Here is an 18,178-nt window from a genome sequence, read left to right on the forward strand (position 1 = left end):
CCAGACATCACAAAAATGTTTTTAAAAAATGTAAATGGCACTCTGTTTGCTAACTTTTTTCTTTGGAAATACAGCTATTTTTTGTAAAATTGTTATCTATATTAACTATATTATTAATGGTAAAAATCACCCATGTGATCATGAGCTTATTGTTATTTTCAATTAATTCATGAATAAATATTTTTAAAAATTTCTCAACTTTCATTGCAAAAACCATCGTCTCCATTTGACTTAAGTAAGACTCATTTCCCATTTAACTAGGTAAGACCCACTGTCAAATCTTTTTTTTCCCCCTCTGGGGGGCAGGGGGTTAGAGGGAGAGGGTGAGAGAGAATCTTAAGCAATTTCCATGCCCAGTGGAGCCCAACACAGGGCTCAATCTCAAGACCCTGAGATCATGACCTGAGCCAAAATCAAGAGACAGATGCTTAACCAACTGAGACACCAACTGAACCACCAGGCACCCCTCACTGTCAACTCTTACTCCTGATTCCCGTAAGACTCTCAATGATTCCCTTGTTTACCTTTGACCACACCAAATACGGAAGGACCTTTTAAACTCCCATTCTTTGTCTTCTAAATAACTAGCCAGACTTCCTCTCCCTGCCAAAAGATCTTAGACACAGAGATAAATGTTTCTTATTCAACTGACTGGCTAAACTCTTTTGATGACAAAACCAATTTCACTGTAAGATCATCCCTTCTGGAACTTGTCTATTCCTCCCTATAAAAAGTCCTCCTTATAAAACTACCTTGCCAAGACACTCTAATCTTCAGATCTAGAATGTTCTCTGTATTGTAATCATAGCTAAATAAAATAAAACTCTTCCTCTTCATTTGTTCATTGATTTTTGTTGTTATTGTTCTTCTGTCTTTGACATTAAGAATTCATCATTTTATTATCTTCTACCTTTTAAAATATGTTGAAGCCTATAAAAATAAGAAACTCCAGGCTGACATTCAGTTTTAAAACATAAAATGTTTATAATGCAAAATTCATCTGTTGAAACTTCAACCTCATTAAAGTGAATTATATTTCCATATGTGCATACAATTTTCTCTATGATTTCATTCAAGAGCAGGAAAGAACCAGATGAATCAGGCAAGGGTTATATGGAAATAGAGAGAAAGAGCTTCCTATGCAGGCCACACAATAGGATGAAAGGTCATTACACATATAGTGCAATTTGTAGAGCAGAAAGCAATCCTCCAATCCTAAAGTATCTCTCTTCTGTGTTTGGGTGTGTGTGTATGTGTGTGTGCATGCTTGTGTGTGTGTGTGTGTGTGTGTGTGTGTATTGGATGGAGGAAATTCAGAAAGTGGCATTTAAGTGAATTATGTACCAAGAAACCAAGAACATGAGATGTCAATTTAACACTGCACACTGATATCAGCTAATTCCTGAGCCTGCTAAGATGACAGGATGGTTATCAAAGAATGGGAGTTGTGAGGGGAGAAGGGAAGGAAGGACATGGATTCTGACTGCAACAATAACACTGAAATAGTCTAATTGCTCCTTTTTTGCAGTTCTACTTACAGGTCTATCCTTCTTGGTTTCAACATGTTGGTCTTTTGACTCTATTCACTGACTCAGGAAATCGGGAAGCCCCCATAGAGGCCAGGAGTCAAGCATGGTTTAGGACCCATTAGTCCCTGCCCTACTGTTGGACACAGCCCCCTTCAGGCTATGTGCTTGCAGAGGTACCCTGGCAAAGAAGTAACCAACAGCTGAGACTTATAAGAAAAATCATACTATTCCCTATTACTGGAATCTATAATTCTCATCACCAGTTCAAAGCATTTTTTCATAGTAATAAGTATAAAAACAAAGGGAAATGTCAGTGGATAAAAGTCTCTGGTGAGTCTCCTGCTCATGTAATGCTAACTTCCTGTGAAGAGTTATTATGCCCATCAAATAAACAACACTAAAAACACAGACTTTGGAAGCAGGTGTACTTGTAGCACTTTGGCAATGTAATACAGTCTAAAGACTACTAAGAAGAATTTTACTAACTATATCCTGTTTTGGTACACATACATTCATTTACATTCGCTTCTGTACATTATAGAGAACTCAGAGTTGAAAAGAAAAATACAATTTCTGGATTATTTTAAAAGTCGTAGCACTTAATTTTAGCTATAAACCTTGAAATGTTTTTATTGATTTATATAATACAACCAAATAACTCATGAATTAGGCTATATAGTGATTGATGGATATAAAATTAAAGTAAATCCTCACTAGAGGTGCCTAAGTGGTTCTTGGTTTCCACTCAGGTCATGATTTCAGGGTTGTGAGATCAAGCCCCACATTGGGCTCACCGTCAGCAGGGAGTCGGCTTGAGATTCTCTCCCTCTGCTCCTTCCCCCTCTCTCAAGCTCTTTCTCTTCTCTAAAATAAATAAATAAATCTTCAAAAAAAAAAAAGTAAATCTTCACCAAAGTTTTCCTACATTGAAATATTAACTATCATTTTGTAACATTGATTAAAAATAAAAACTATTTTGGTACTAATACCTTTGGAATTGTATACTAACATTCAGCTAAAGAATTTAATAATTTTATATTTTGGGAATTAATGATTCTCATAACATTCTCAAGAGGGGATATTATTTTAATATCCAAATACTTTACATTATTTGATTTCTTCTCCTAGGTAGCACTAAGCTTATTTTGATTGAAAACTTAAGTGAAATGAAATTATATTACAGCAAATTGATAGGAAGTTTCTCTTCTGAGTGTATGAAATAAATATAAAAACAGAATTTGTGATTGAAAATTTCCTGCATAAATAGAAAAATTTAGAAAATTTAGAAAAACTATCAACATTTTGCAGATTTACTACATTTTCCAGATTTTTTAGTGGAATATTAAAGTAGTCCACCATTCAAAGCTATATTCATTATGTTTCCTTTTTTTTGATGAGTCAGAAAAAAATATTTATGATAAATATTTTAGATACTCTCATAATGTATAAAAATGTAATCTGGGGAGCACCCGGGTGGCTCAGGGTGCCACCCTGAGCCAAGTTAAGTGTCTGCCTTCGGCTCAGGGCGTGATTCCAGGGTCCTGGGATCGAGCCCCACATCGGGCTCCCTGCTCCACTGGGAGCTTCTTCCTCTCCTACTCCCCCTGCTTATGTTCTGTCTCTTGCTGGCTGTCTCTCTCTCTGTCAAATAAATAAATAAAATCTTTTAAAAAAATGTAATCTGGAAGATTCTTTAGAGAAAAAACTCTCGTAACATTCTCTACTCTTATTGTACAGCAACTTTATGTGAAAAGAGAATTATTTCTGAAGTGAGGGTCTATTTTATGAGAGAGAAAATCAAAAGTTTCTGGATTTTGGAAAGACATGTAGGTAATGTGATAATCCTCCCTCATGAAGCTCTTGAAGGCCACTCAGCCAAATTGTCATGTTAACCTGAAAGAGCTTTCCGGAGTTCAGTACTCAGTGAATCAGTCCTCAGCAGCTCAGGACATAACAGAAAGAAGCCCTGACTGTGACATCATCTCCATGTTTTCATCAACAATATCCTTAACCATAAAAACATGAGGTGTGTTCTGTAAAACATCAGGGAGTCCCAGACAGAAAAGGACCAAGTATCCACTGACTTAAAAGCAACTAGTTGCCCTGTAAGAAGAACGTTTGCCATGAGTTGAAGGAATTCAGTTCAAGTGTCAGCCTGGCTATTAACTCACTGCATGACTCTGGGAGAAATTCCTGTCTTCTTGGGTTTCCTCACATGCATCCAGGAGATAAAGAGATTGGAACAGGTGACTGGTCTGACAAAGTTCTGACAAACTTACTACTTTCTAGTTTGTAAATATTTAAGGAAAAGTTTTTTTTTCTTTTTTCTTTCTTTTTTTTTTTACTAGTACGAATGTATATGTTTATAAAAGCAAAAAAAAATTTAGTGGTTAGAAAATTCAAAATTCTGAAAAGAAAACAAAATGATTCTGTGGTATTTGTGAGACAAAATACATGCCCCACAAAGATATATAAAAATGCATTTAGAAAATAGGTAATTTAATTTCTCTTCCATCTTTTCTGTCCAGTAATCCTTCTTCAGCTTTTACCAGGAATGTATGGTATGACCAACATTAACAAAGCAGTTCTCTGCAAGTGGATAATTCCTATCCAGTGATCAAGGGTGAAAAGCAGTGACCATGTACTAAAAGGTCAGACGTGTGTCGGGATGGTCCACATTCCCACTGAGAACAAGGCAAAGCTCTTGGACCCTGTGACCCTGAGTCTGTTTCTTTGTAAAGTTCAAAAGGAGACTCAGTGAAGTGCTAAATAACAAACTTATCCACGGGTGTCTGAGAATGGATTGACTCTACAGGAAATTAAATCAGACCTATTGAGGGCTTGAGTTTATCCTCATTTTTTAAAAATCCAGTTTCTTAAAACATGACCCAAGGCCTATTTTTATTGTATTACCAACTTCATTTGTGCTTACGGAACACTGATTTTCTTAAGCCATTGAAACATTAAAGTTAAAAAAAAAAAAAAAAGAAAAAAGGATGAGTATCATAAACATACAAAGTTCCGTATTTTTCTTTGACACAGACTTGTTCTGAAAAGCAAAACAAAACTAAACACCAAAACAACAGCAAAAACAAACTCAAGATTTTCTCTCTGAGACAGAGAAGAGCTAAAACATGAAAACACATTTCAAGCTGCTATATGTAACATATGGTAGAAAAATATCCCTTGGATTATTGTGAAGCTTGATACTTTGCTATATGGACACAGATGCAACACATTTGTGTTGCAAAAATAAGAAGTTGTCCAGCCTGTACTTTTTACCTCAGAAAAGGCAAAACCAGTAAGGATGATAGAGCAAAAACTGTGCTGGACAAATTTTACATCTAATTTACAAGTTGGCTTGGAAACATTGATTATTGATAGAGGAGATACCTGACTATAATTTCTTAACTCTACTGGGCAAGATCCATTTAAAAAAATGAGAAAGAAAGGGAAGAGGAGAGCGATTATGAAAATGTCTTCTTGTATTAATAAATTCAAGCAAAATTTTAACTATTTTTATAGAAATAGAAAGCAAATGAACAATATGGAGTCCTATGTTCAGCTATGCCTCAATAAAAAAAAATGATAGTTTTTCCTTGATTTTCAATGAGACATGTCCTTAAAACATAATTTCTCACTGTTGAAAATCTTTTCCTTGCTTTTCATTTCATTACCCAGTCTTCTTTTTTTCCAATTGCTCTAACCCTTCCTTCCATAATCTTTCCCCCTTGCCTTCCTCTTCCTCCTACCTCAGTTTTCTCCCAAAGGCATTTGATGAGGGCCCCAGCCTCCAACATCCCCATAGGCACTTTAAATGGAAGGCCCTGAAGGTCAAGTGTGGGTGGGCAGTGTGTGAGGGGAAGCTGGGAAAGCAGCCAAGCTGCCCACCAAGAGGAATATGAACTAGACTCAGAGAGTTGAGCAGACATGAAGAGAGAAAAGTTAGTGACAGGTTGCCCTGTTTCAAGGCAGCTGGTCTGTTCCCATTCCAGTCCCTTCCAAGGTAGCCTGTACCTCCTTTTGGTTCTAAAAGATCCCTTAAGTCCTTCTAATACCACTTTTCTTCCTCCTCCTTCTGCTTTTTTAGTTTTAGTTTTGGGAAAGTTTGTGTCAACCAAACTTTTATAGACTGAATGTTTATGTTTCCCCAAATTTATATGTTGAAATCTAATCCCCAAATTGAGGGTGTCTGGAGATGGGGCTTCAGGAGACAATTAGGTCATGAATGGGATTAGTGTCCTTATAAAAGAGAGCCCCTTGCCCTAATACTATGTGATGCAGCAAAAAGACAGGTGTCTGTGAACCAGAGAGTGGGCTTTCACCAGATACCACTTGATCTTAGACTTACAGTACTCTTGGCCCTGTATGATTTTTTTTTTTCCATGAGGGAAACTCACTGTTCCCCAAGACAGCTTAGTCCATTTTCATTTTTAGTTTTAATTTAAAAGAGTTTAATTTAATTTTAAAGAGTTTCCTGATCCTGAGCTGAAATCTGCTTTCCTATTATTTCCAAAATGGAGGCAAAGTGGTAAAAGGGCTTGGGTCCCTATAGGTCAAGCACTGACTGTTAGCAGCTTTGCTGCTGTCTTGAGCCCAAGTGTCCTATCTGTAAAAGTGGGATAACAATAGTACCTGTCTCATAACTTGTGATAAGTTACTGATAATCTTTACATAGATGGCTCTTAACTAGTGGAGGGTTGTATTATCATTATTACATCCATTGGCTTGTTATATTTTTTTAGAGACACCCAAATAAATCAAATACTTGTTTTTTTTACAGATTTTATTTATTTTATTTGAGAGAGAGAGAGAGAGCATGTGGGGGGAAGGGCAGAGGGAGAGGGAGAGGGAGAGAGAATCTCAAGCGGACTCTGAGCTGAGCACGGAGCCCACGCAGGGCTCTCTCTCATGATCCTGAGATCATGACCTGAGCCAAAATCAAGAGTTGGACTCTTAGCTGACTGTGCCACCAGCACCCCTCAAATACTTGTTTTATAAAATAGCTCTATGTTCTTTTATCAAAAAAAAAATCTCTTGCCCCAAATAAAAGTTTTATATTCCAGCTATCATTCAGAAATCATACTAAGTGGTATCAATTTCAACCCTATCCTTTATTTCAAAGGAGAAAATAGGTCATTTAAGATACAAATCTTGCATCGTAAATCAATATCCTCTGGATCACCAAGAATAGCAGTTAATAAAATTTATCTCTGCTGATCATAAGTAATAACCTTCTAACAACCTCACAACCAACTTCTTTTCAGGTAGGAACGTCGACAGAAATACCATAGGGTTAGTCCAATAGTTAAATGTTATCTAATTCAAAAACCCTCACACCGGAAAAACTCAAAACCTAGGTTTCAATTTATCTTCTCGCTAAGGTTTGGGACTCAGAATTCACTTTGGCTTCACTTAGGTCTCAACCCGTTGTCTTATTTTCAGGTTTTCCCAAGGACTTTGAGAGTGTGGTTTTAAGAAGTTCTAGATATTTGGAGATTAAATGCAAAAGACAGTTATAAATATGGCGTCGGAATTTTTTAAACTTAACTGACATGGCTATTTGGAATGAATTATGTGTGGTAAGGCATACTTTGAACTTCCAATTCCCATGAGTCCAGAAAGACACAGATAAATTTTTTGTTTCCCCTCTCTCCCAATGGGTGAATTCTCTATAGTCTCTTTTTCACTGAGTTTGTTCAGTTTTATGAATAAGATGTGTATCTGTACTGACTTCTCCTGCCTCTACGTGGATGCTAGCCATGTCTCCTGCCTGCATGTGGATTCTCAATCCAAATTCTTCAGTTACAGTGATTGACACTATTCCTACCTTCACCTTACCCTTGAAGATGCTGTTGCCATAAATTCATCAATTTACTTTTCAGTACTTCAATTAATTAAAAAAAATTTAGGGGTGCCTACGTTGCTCACTCAGTTATGCATCGACTCTTGATTTCAGCCTAGGTCATAAAATCTCAGGGCAGTAAAATGGAATCCCATGTCAGGCTCCACGCTCAGCACAGAGTCTGCTTGAGATTCTCTCCCTCTGCCCCTCCCCCCACTCGAGCATGCACACACTCTCTTTCTCTCTCAAATAAATAAATGAAATATTTTTTTAAAAAGTAAAAACAATAAAATAAAAATCTTTTTTAGTTGGTTTGAATTTCCTTCAATTTACTGAGAACTTGTCTATTATATCTTTAAATATTTCTGGTAGTTTCAACCATCCTACTGTGTTTTCATGCATACCAGTTCTCTAAATATTTTATTATGATTTTTGCATCAGAGCTATCATATTTTCTGCAATTTCTTCATTTTTGCTTTCTGTACAGTTTTCTAAAGCATATCTTCAGATCATTCCTTTTGTTTTCAGTAATGTCTGTTTAGGTCAGGTTCTAATTAGATCTTAAAAGTCTTTAGGTTGTCATTGCCACTGATTATTTTCTCACATCCTCCATTTCTTATTTAATGATTTCATTTCATAAAGTCCATTTTTTGGTAAGTTTCCATTTTTTTTGGTAAATTTTCTTGAAAATATGAAGACTGTAGTTTTCTTCTGCTACAGGAATATATCTCCTAAAATGTTCATATCTATATTTTACAATCCATATTCATTTTCTTTCCAGTTTCATCCTTTTGGATGATCATAATTTACCTGGGTCTGCTAGTTGTCTAAAATAGAATGAATGAAATCTCCTTGACAGTTTTTTTGTTTCTTTTCCTGGCAACTGTTTTTATTGAAGATATATGTCTTCTATATTTAATTATCTTGTTGCATGAGAGTGATAGGAAGCCAAAACCATGGTTAGTATGAAAGCATTGTGCAATTTCTCCTTAGAAATTTTTTTTTGAGAGCGAGCATGCATGAGACAGGGAGAACAGTTTGGGAGTGTGGTCAGAATGGAGAAAAAATCTTCAGCAGGCTCCACACTCAGCATGGAGCCCATGGGAGGGCTTAATCTCAAGACCCTGGGATCCTGACCTGAGCTGAAACCAAGAGTCCATCGCTCAACCAACTGAGCCATCCAGACCTCTCTCCTCAAATTGTTTTGCACCTGACTCCATGGGGTTGGAGATTTTCCTGTCTCTAAGAGAGGTATCCTTTTAATATCATTAAACTTCCCACCTTTAGGGTGAGCTAGCAATTTTCCTAAGAATTGAATTTATAGTTTTTCCTTTCATGTGCATTATTAATCAGCATGTATTTTTCTCCACATGTTTAATCCTCTTCCACTGTTACGAGGTTATCATGCTCTATAACTTATTCTTTCTGATCAGAAACAAAGAAGGGAGAGGTTTTTATCTTTACTGAACGTGTTCTTCATCCCCATTAACCTTTCTAGTTTGTGAGGGGAAATGGCCCTCATGTCTGTCCTTTTTTGTCCTTCTTGCAATCCACCCACACTTTCAGACTGTGCCTTTCCTTGTGTGAACCACTGGACATTTCTTTCATTCACTCTCAACATCACTGTCATGTGTTCGCAAGCTAAGGAATGATGCATTGGCTCTCAGTGTCCAATTCAATTTGGTTCAAATTACATTACATGTGAGATATTACACATGACAGTTTAATATTATATTGGGCCTATCTTATTTACACCAGAGATGAACATTTTTTTCCAGCTTTCCCTTTGCTTATTTTTGTATACATTTTTAAACTGTACACTTTTTCAAGATGCATTTCTGACTCACTGAGCTAGAATAGTACTTTATATACAGGAGGAAACAGAGATTTAAAGGAATCCTCTGTTAATTATGTGTGACCATACATTCTTGTCACTTTGTGTAGGCCATTTAACCTTTCTAAGCTTTAAGGTCCTGAGTTGTAAAATGGGTATAATTATACACGCTTCCTTGTGTTGTGAGAATTTAATTAAGTAATAAATACAAAACCCATAAACACATTGCCTGGGTGCTATTAATGGTTGTTCCTAGTAATGGTAATATTTTAAAACCTGAGATTTTTCATGTAGGGGTCAGCTTTTTAACCCTGTATTTTTGAAGAGACAGAAGACTGATTAGCCAGTCATTCTGTACTATCTGCTGCGGTTCAGTAATCACTGGAAAATTCTATAAAAAAAAAAAATGAAACTAATATCCTGAATGTGAAATAAAAAATAACCATCTCTACCAAAGTATGTTGATACAATTCAAGGATGCATCTTAATCAGATTAAGACAAAGTTAGAAGTAAAAACTACAAAATAAAGAAAGCAAAACAAAAATTGAAAGTTTTGATTCTTTAGCCCCATTGCAGCAAATTTGTAAAACACTGTTATTAGATAAGAATATAACCAAAAGTAACAAAATAGGAGAGGGTAATATATGTGTCGTATTAGCAATATCAAAAACAGAATGCACATAGCCATTTTAGGTAATATATTAGTAAGAAAGATTTCCTTTACTGATGGCCTTGACCTTACATCATTCATCTTTGCGTGCTGCCACCGGTAAAGACTTACGTTAGCCTCCAAGAGCAAAATATGCTAGTTTCTCTTTAAAGCAAGATTTCATGTATCTGAAGAGAGGCATGATGGAGTTAAATGTTATTAAGCAATACTTAAAAATTCCTTAGGTATTTGTTGCTGAATATATCCTTAACTCTGTAACCTAAATATTTTGATCTCGGTAGTCAATGATCAAAAAATTTTGTCACATTATATTAGATTCCCAATTGCCATTCTTTGGAGTATTTACCCATTTTCTCTGTAAGATGGCTAGTGTTCCTCAGGTCTCATTTGCCGAAGTATCTTGATATTTCTCAGTGCTCAAGAATTCCATTCTCCTCTCTCTCTCTTTTTCTTTTTTCCTACTGAACAGGAATTCATCCAACTCACTCTACCACTTTCCTCCCAAAAGCTGACTGCCTAGTGCTGTATATGGGAAGTCCCTACTCCACTACCTTCTGGAGACACTGAGGGCTCCTGAAGCTTCCATAGCTACTGCCTGCCTGGGGTGACAGCTCAAGGGCCAAGTCTTGATGACCTCATAGATTTAGTTCTGTTGGCTCCATGTCCATCTTTAGGCTCACTACTATTGAATCTTGGGTCTTTGAATCTGCTAAAACAAAGTTTAGGCCATGACTGAATCACCAGCCTCCAATAATTGAGGTGGTTCTCAAACAAATGGGAGGATGCTACTTCCTTCAGTGAGATGTGCCCAACACACACACACACACACACACACACACACACACAACTTGGGCCACAAAGTTCACTGATTTAGTGAGGTAAGGTGAGCCCTTAGAGTCACTCAAATAGCCATTTTCTCCAAAGTGCACCCAAGGTTCCAGACTGGCTGGTTGGGTGGGGAATCAATACCCATCCTTAAGTTGGCCAGCACCAACATTATCCATTTCATGTTCTCATCCATCAACCATGATTCTTTCCTGACACCTCTCCTTGGTTGGAGCTTCCCTTATTTGAATATAAATTATGTATTGAGTACTTTCTATGTGCGAAGTACAGCTCAAGCAATGGTAGATAAAACAGAAATAGTCTACTGTTTGTTTTAATCATTTTGAACCTCAAAGAGAGCGGTGATACCTTCCAAACACTCTTCTCCTCGAAGGGTTTTCTACCTCTTATATATTTATGTATTCAAACAGCTTGTAAGATCAGCCAGGAAAAATCTAAGTCCCAATTAATATGTCGTGTAAGGAGTTGTACAACTCCAAATATCTATAGAGTCGGAGCCCTAGATTGCTACTCAGTCCAAAGTTTTTTATGCACTAGTGGTGTACCAAGGACAGGGCAGTGGGAACGATCTACCCAGGATGAAGGCAATAAGTATATATATTTGCTCTGGTTGTTTTGCTATTTGTTATCGGCAAACAACCACCATTCTGAACAATCTCAGTGTTAACATTTTTCCCAGAAAAAAAAAAAAAAAGTTTTGTTGGTCTTAGAGTCAGCAAACTTTTTCTGTAAAAAACATTTTGGACTTTGGGGAATGTAAGGTCTCTGTCACAATTACTCAACTTTGCCAACGTAGAGAGAAAGCAACCATAGACAGTACATACATGGATGGGAGTGGCTGTATTCCAATAAAACTTTATTTACAGAAGTATGCAGAGGATGGAATTCGGCCTGCAGGCTAGTTTGTGGTCTAAATTCCTAAATAATATTGTATTTACTGATGAGTTTTAACAATAAATGTAAGCCTCACATTAGCATATTTTATTACTTATCTTATAGTAAATTGTTTTCTATATGGAAGTTAATTCAGAGAACTCCTTAGTCATATAGGTGCTGACATGTGCAGACTCAACTACCTGGTTTCATTTCTAGGGCAAATTCTTACCAGTAAGAAATCATTTGAGCTTGCCTCTGCCTCGGTCTGGCGTCAAACCACCATGGTACTACATATTTTTGCAATTAAACATAGATTTAAATAAATAAACAGTGATGTAAAGGGGAATAAACAGAAACTGGTCACTTTTGTTATACTATTTCGGGGTTGGCAAACTATGGCAACAGCCAGCAAGCTTAGAATGATTTTTTACTTTTTTTTAGTATTTGAAAATTTTCAAAGAATACTGTTTTAAAATATGTGAAAGTTTTATGAAATTCAAATTTCAGTGTCTATAAATAATGTTTTATTAGAACATAGCCACACATTTTTGTTTATATATTGTTACAACAGCAAAATTAAGTAGTTGCAAGAAAAATCATGTGGCCAGCAAAGTTTAAAATATTTATCATCAGGCCCTTTACAGAAACATTAGCTAATCCTTGTTCTAGGTAACAGAAAATTTTTAATTGTGTTTAAAAGTTGAAATAGCAAAACAAGATATGAACTGTAAGGTATAATCTTTTATTTGGTAAATTGATATTTTAGTTTATACATACATTTTTTGACTTTGAAAACATATTTAAAATTGAAAGTTCTTTTTTACTTGTTTTAAAAATAAGAAGGAATAAAACTAATGTTTAATACTATTTACTATACACTATAGCAGTGTGGTAGGGCTGCCGTAAAATACCACAGACAATGGCTAAAACAACAGAAATCAATTTTCTTACTGTTCTGAAGACCAGAAGTCAAAGGCAAAAATTTCAGCAGATTTCATTTCTTCTAAGGCCTTTCTCTTTAGCTTGCAGATAGCAGCCTTCTTGTTAGATCCTCATGTGGTCTTTTCTCTGTGCTCAGATATTCCTGACTCTGTGTTCAAATTTCCTCTTCTTATAAGGACATCAGTCAGATTGGATTAGGGCTCATCCTAATGACCTCCTTTTAACTTAATCATCTCTTTAAAGGCCCTATTTCCAAATACAGTCACATTCTTAGGTATTAGTGGTCAACGCTTTAACATATGAATTTGGAAGGAACATAATTCAGCCCATAACATACATGATGAATTAAAAATATAGTCTTAGTTGTTTAAGCCTGAAGGGAAATAGGATTGCACATGTTCATTTTATAGCTCAGTGACAAAGGTCTCCTCAAAGCAAGATAGCAGTGAGACCATGGGGGCCCAAACCTAAGCTCAATGCTCTTTCCACTTTAGTTTACAGAATTTTTTCCCCCTATTTCTTTTACTGGTTGCCACTGACAATAATAACTTTGCATTATTTTGGTTTTCTCATTTTCATTCTCTCCCTATATATTATTGTATATAGTTCTATTACCATACAATGCAAAACATCAATTTGGAAAAGTCTCCATCAAGAAACATAAAAATAAAAGGCCTGGAAGCTCAGTTCTTTGATAGAAATGCTGATAGGAACCTGACAGGAAATATTTGTACAGGAAGCCAATACTTTTAATGATTATAAAGGGCGTTATCCTTCCCATCTGTGCCCCAAGCTGCCTTTTAAGGAAATAGAATATATTTGGGATAACTTGAGAAATACTTCTGATTCAAGGGAAAATCAGCCATCATGTGTTTTCCATAAAACACAGCAATTTAAACTCTATTCCAAGAGGATAGAAATATTTGTGAAAGAAAAATGTAATTTTAATTACTAAAATTAAAAGAATTACACAGCAGGAAGATGATTATTCCTAAAAGAGGAATATTTTTAAAATAAAACAATTTTCCTGCAAATTTCCCAATTTCTAAAAGTCATTTAGGAATCATTCACAAATAAAACACACTGTTATCTGAATTCCAGGACAGACAAGTTTATTTATAAAGATGTCAGAACATTTCAAAATGCTTAATGCTTGTCACATACATAGGCTCATGCAGTAGGCAGTGGGATAAAGGGAGGCATTTTCATATAAAACCTAACAGAGAGTGATCTCGAAAACAAAGCTAAGATTTTCCAGATAAGTCAGAAGCACATAGTGCTTTTTTTTTTTTTTTAAAGGGTTAGGGTGACCCTGAATTTGTAGACACCATATTTTACTGTACAAATGTCCAGGACCCATTCCAGAGTTTCAAATCTATTAACAGAAATGGGCAAGGTGTACTTTAAAACTAAGGATCGCTGGCTGATTTCCCTGTACGTGTGTTCTCACAGCCTAACAACATTTTAGACCCTTGGCCTATAACTTCTCGGCTACTGGAATTACGGCCTCAATTTTGTTCTGTTCTTTTTTATAATCCTCGTGTGGATGGCTTAAATTAGGGGGGTTAATAATTATTATGGAACACTTTAATGTACGCTAATTAAATTTGCAATAATAGCTGAAGTTTGGTTTTGTTTTTGTTTTTGGAAATAATACCTCGTTTTGGCTCTTTGTCTTCTACCGGATTGAGTTGCTCCATCATATTTTCCTGAAGGATTTGCTGTTAGTAGCCTGTAAAAAAAATGAAAGGGTTTCTCATAGAATAGAATTTTAGAGATCCTCTAACCAAAGCGCTAGTTTTTAGAATCAGGGAAACTGAGATGTAACAAAGGGAGGTGTTGTTCTCTTTTTTTTTTTTTTTNTTTATGTTAACTGAGAGGCAAATAAAAGAGATGCCAAATTATAATTGAGTGGTTGCTCTGAATGATTTAATCAGCATCAGGCAAATTAGACAATTTAAATTGTTAGCATTGGCAGTCTGTTGATAACCTGCTTTTTGACTCAAACTTATTTACAAATTTTAGTTTCCATGAAATAATGAGACACTAAGGCACAGAGAAACTTTTAAAAAATGTACTTTGTGTGTGTGATATTAATTATTAACACACTTTTACATCTACAAAAGAAAAATGACTGCGTTTAACTAAATACATTTCTTTGAATTTTTTATTACAGTGGCTTTTGATTTTTTACATTTGTGTATGAAAACATCTACTTTATTTTATTATTATTATTATTTTTAATGTAGGTGACCCTGAGATCAAGACCCTGAAATCAAGACCTGAGGTGAAATCAAGAATAAAATGCTTGGGGGCGCCTGGGTGACACAGTCGTTAAGCGTCTGCCTTTGGCTCAGGGCGTGATCCTGGCGTTCCCGGATCGAGCCCCACATCAGGCTCCTCCACTGGAAGCCTGCTTCTTCCTCTCCCACTCCCCCTGCTTGTGTTCCCTCTCTCGCTGGCTGTCTCTGTCTATAAAGAAATAAATAAATCTAATAAAAAAAAAAGAATAAGATGCTTAACCAACTGAGCCAACCAGGCTCCCCAAAAACATCTACTTTAAAGAAACATTTAAATATTTGTGATGGTAATGCTTCAGATTCCTACCTTAGTAGAAGGTTACTTTGGAATCTATTCTACCCACTGTTAAAATGTGGCTGTAAACTCTGGTTTAATGGTTGGTGATCAGACTCTCTTGGGGGATAACACTGACCCTGCAGTGGCCTACTCAGACAGTCAAGTACATTTACCTGGAATGTCCACTCGCTTCAAATGTTCTCTGTACATTAAAAATCAGTCCCTTGCTTCTTTAAAAATACACCTAAAACTTCCCTACCTCCTTCAGAAAACCGTGCATGATGGATTCTGTCTGATTCTGATTACGCTACTGTTACCCATTGAGAACTGCCATGTTTTTAACTCTGTTAATATGTATCTGTTGATTTAAAATGTGCTTTTTGTCCTTGTTATTTAATGACTGTGGTAGCCAGTCTCCAAGGTGGACCCAAATATCCTCCTTCCTGATATTCACGACACTGTTACTACCCTTCCAAACTGAATAGGGCTAAACTGGATAACGGATTGGATATTGTGGAAATGACAGGCAGTGACTTCTGAGGCTAGGTCATGAAAGACATTGAAATGTTCCCCTCGCTGTCTTGAATCACACACTCTGAGAGAAACCGCCTGACATGTGAGGACATTCAAGAAGTCCTATGAAGAGGTTTATGTGGTGAGGAATTAAGGCTTCCTGCCAACATACATGTGAGAAAGCCATCTTGGAAGAAAATCTTCCAGTCCCAGGCAAGCCTTCAGATGACATCTTGACTACAACTTGGAGAGACCTAGAGCTAGAACTTAACCCAGTAAACTGCTGTCAGTTTCCTACACAACTGTAAGATAATGAATGCACATTGTTTTACTGTATTGTGGTATGCACAATAAATAATGTAATAACCAATTGCCTTCTAACATTTAAGCCACTTGTCGTCATAAAATTTGCCATTTGTTTCCCTTTTTTTGCACAAACCCTCCAGGCATAGAGGATATACAATATATCTATATCTATGCAGAATAGATATGCCAGGTTAAAGATAAATGTGGTAGAGAAATGGTGGTCTTGCCACTGTAATTTGGTGTCATAATGTTTTTCTCTGTACCCATTGATGATAGGGACCACAGTTTACTCATCTTTGTATTTAGTAATCTGAACTAGACGAGTAGGCGCTATAGCCTAATTTTTTTTTTCATTCCTATGATGAATTCTCAATAGTGGAATAACTCCCTGCTAGCTAGCAAAATATCCACCGTTTCTTAATCTCAAGTGCCCACATTACATAATAGTCTATTGCAGTTTTAGAAAACTCCGTAGAATTATTTTCAATCTCTCTGCTCTTTCTCTCTCCTCTCCTTCCTTTTTCAAATAAGTTGCTGAGGATGGAGTGGAGAAGAGTTTTATAAATATTTTTATTATCGATGAGTAATAGCTTTAGGAGCTTAATAAATATATGTCTTTTCTCCCCTATTTAAAGTAAGAATAATCTTTGCTTTTGAAAGAAAATTTAGGAGAATCACTTTGGTTTTTAATACTTGATTTCTGATTATAATTAATCAATCAAAAATCTATCTGAAGGTAACCAACGAGGAATTGAGGTATAGGAATAAAAATCATGTTGACTGAATGATAGATGAATTAGAAGGTTTTAACTTACAGCAATTACTGTTTTATGATAAACAGTGATACCCATGTTGCAAATATTAGAGTTGCTTTCATCCATGTAAAAAAGTTTTATTACAGTAGTCCCACCTTATCTTCAGGTTTGTTTCCTTTCTTTTCTTTCTTTTCTTTCTTTTCTTTCTTTCTTTCTTTCTTTCTTTCTTTCTTTCTTTCTTCTTTCTTTTTCTCTTTCTTTCTTTCTTTCTTTCTTTCTTTCCTTTCTTTCTTTCTTTCTTTTTCTTTCTTTCAATTTTAAAATAGATTTTATTTTATTTTTATTATATTCAGTTAGCCACTGTATAGTACATCATTAGTTTTTGATACAGCGTTCAATGATTCATGCGTTGCTTATAACACCCAGTGCTCATCACAACACATGCCCTCCTTAATATCCGCCACCCTGTTTCCCCATTTCCCCCAATCCCCTCCCCTCTGAAACCCTCAGTCAAGTTCCTTTTCTGAGGTTTCAGTTACTGGCATCCCTGGCTGGAAGTAGATGACCCTCCTTCGGACACCGTCAAGTCAACAGTAGCCTAAGGCTGCCTAACAGTACCTTGGTGATTCACCTCTTTATATCATCGTGTAGGCATTTTATCATCCCGGAAGGGTTTGTACAGTACAATAAGGTATTTTGAGAGACACAGAGAGAGAGACTACCTTCACATAACTTTTATTACAGTATGTTGCTATAACTGTTCTAATTTAGTATTAGTTATTGGTTGTTAATCTCTTACTGTGCCTAATTTATAAATTAAACTTTATCATAGGTGTGTATATATGTATATATATATAGTATAGAGAGAGTTTGTTACTATTCATGGCTTCAGGCATTCACTGGGGGTCTTGGGACATATCCGTCATAAATAAGGTGGGACTGCTCTATTTAGGTCTATCAGTCAGTGATCTCCAAAGAAACAAACAAAAGACATATGTATGTATGCATATAAAGAGATTTATTTCAAGGAATTGGCTCATGCTATGGTGGAGGCTAGCAACTTTGACATCTGTAAGATAGGCATATAATCTGAAAACATCAGGAGTTGATGGTTCGGTCTTTAGGTAGAACTTCCTCTTCCTCAGAGAACCCTTAGTGCTTGCTTTTAAAGACTTTCAACAGATTGGGCAGGCCCACCCACATTATGTGGAATAATCTTTACTTAAAAGTCAGCTGACTGTAAATGCTAACAACTACAAAATACCTTCACAGCAATACCTAGATTAGTGTTTCATTGAATACCTAAGTACTATATATAGCCTAGCCAAGGTGACACATAAAACCAGCCATCATAGAAAGGATGAATTTAGAATTAGACAGTTCCCATAATAGTAGGAATTACAAATTTCCCAAATAAGATTATCATAGTAAACAAATGCTTCTGCAAACAAAGAAGTCAATTACATATTGATTTTTGTTGTTGT

Source organism: Ailuropoda melanoleuca, chromosome 10 (assembly GCF_002007445.2).
Source record: "Ailuropoda melanoleuca isolate Jingjing chromosome 10, ASM200744v2, whole genome shotgun sequence".
Lineage (NCBI taxonomy): Eukaryota > Metazoa > Chordata > Mammalia > Carnivora > Ursidae > Ailuropoda > Ailuropoda melanoleuca.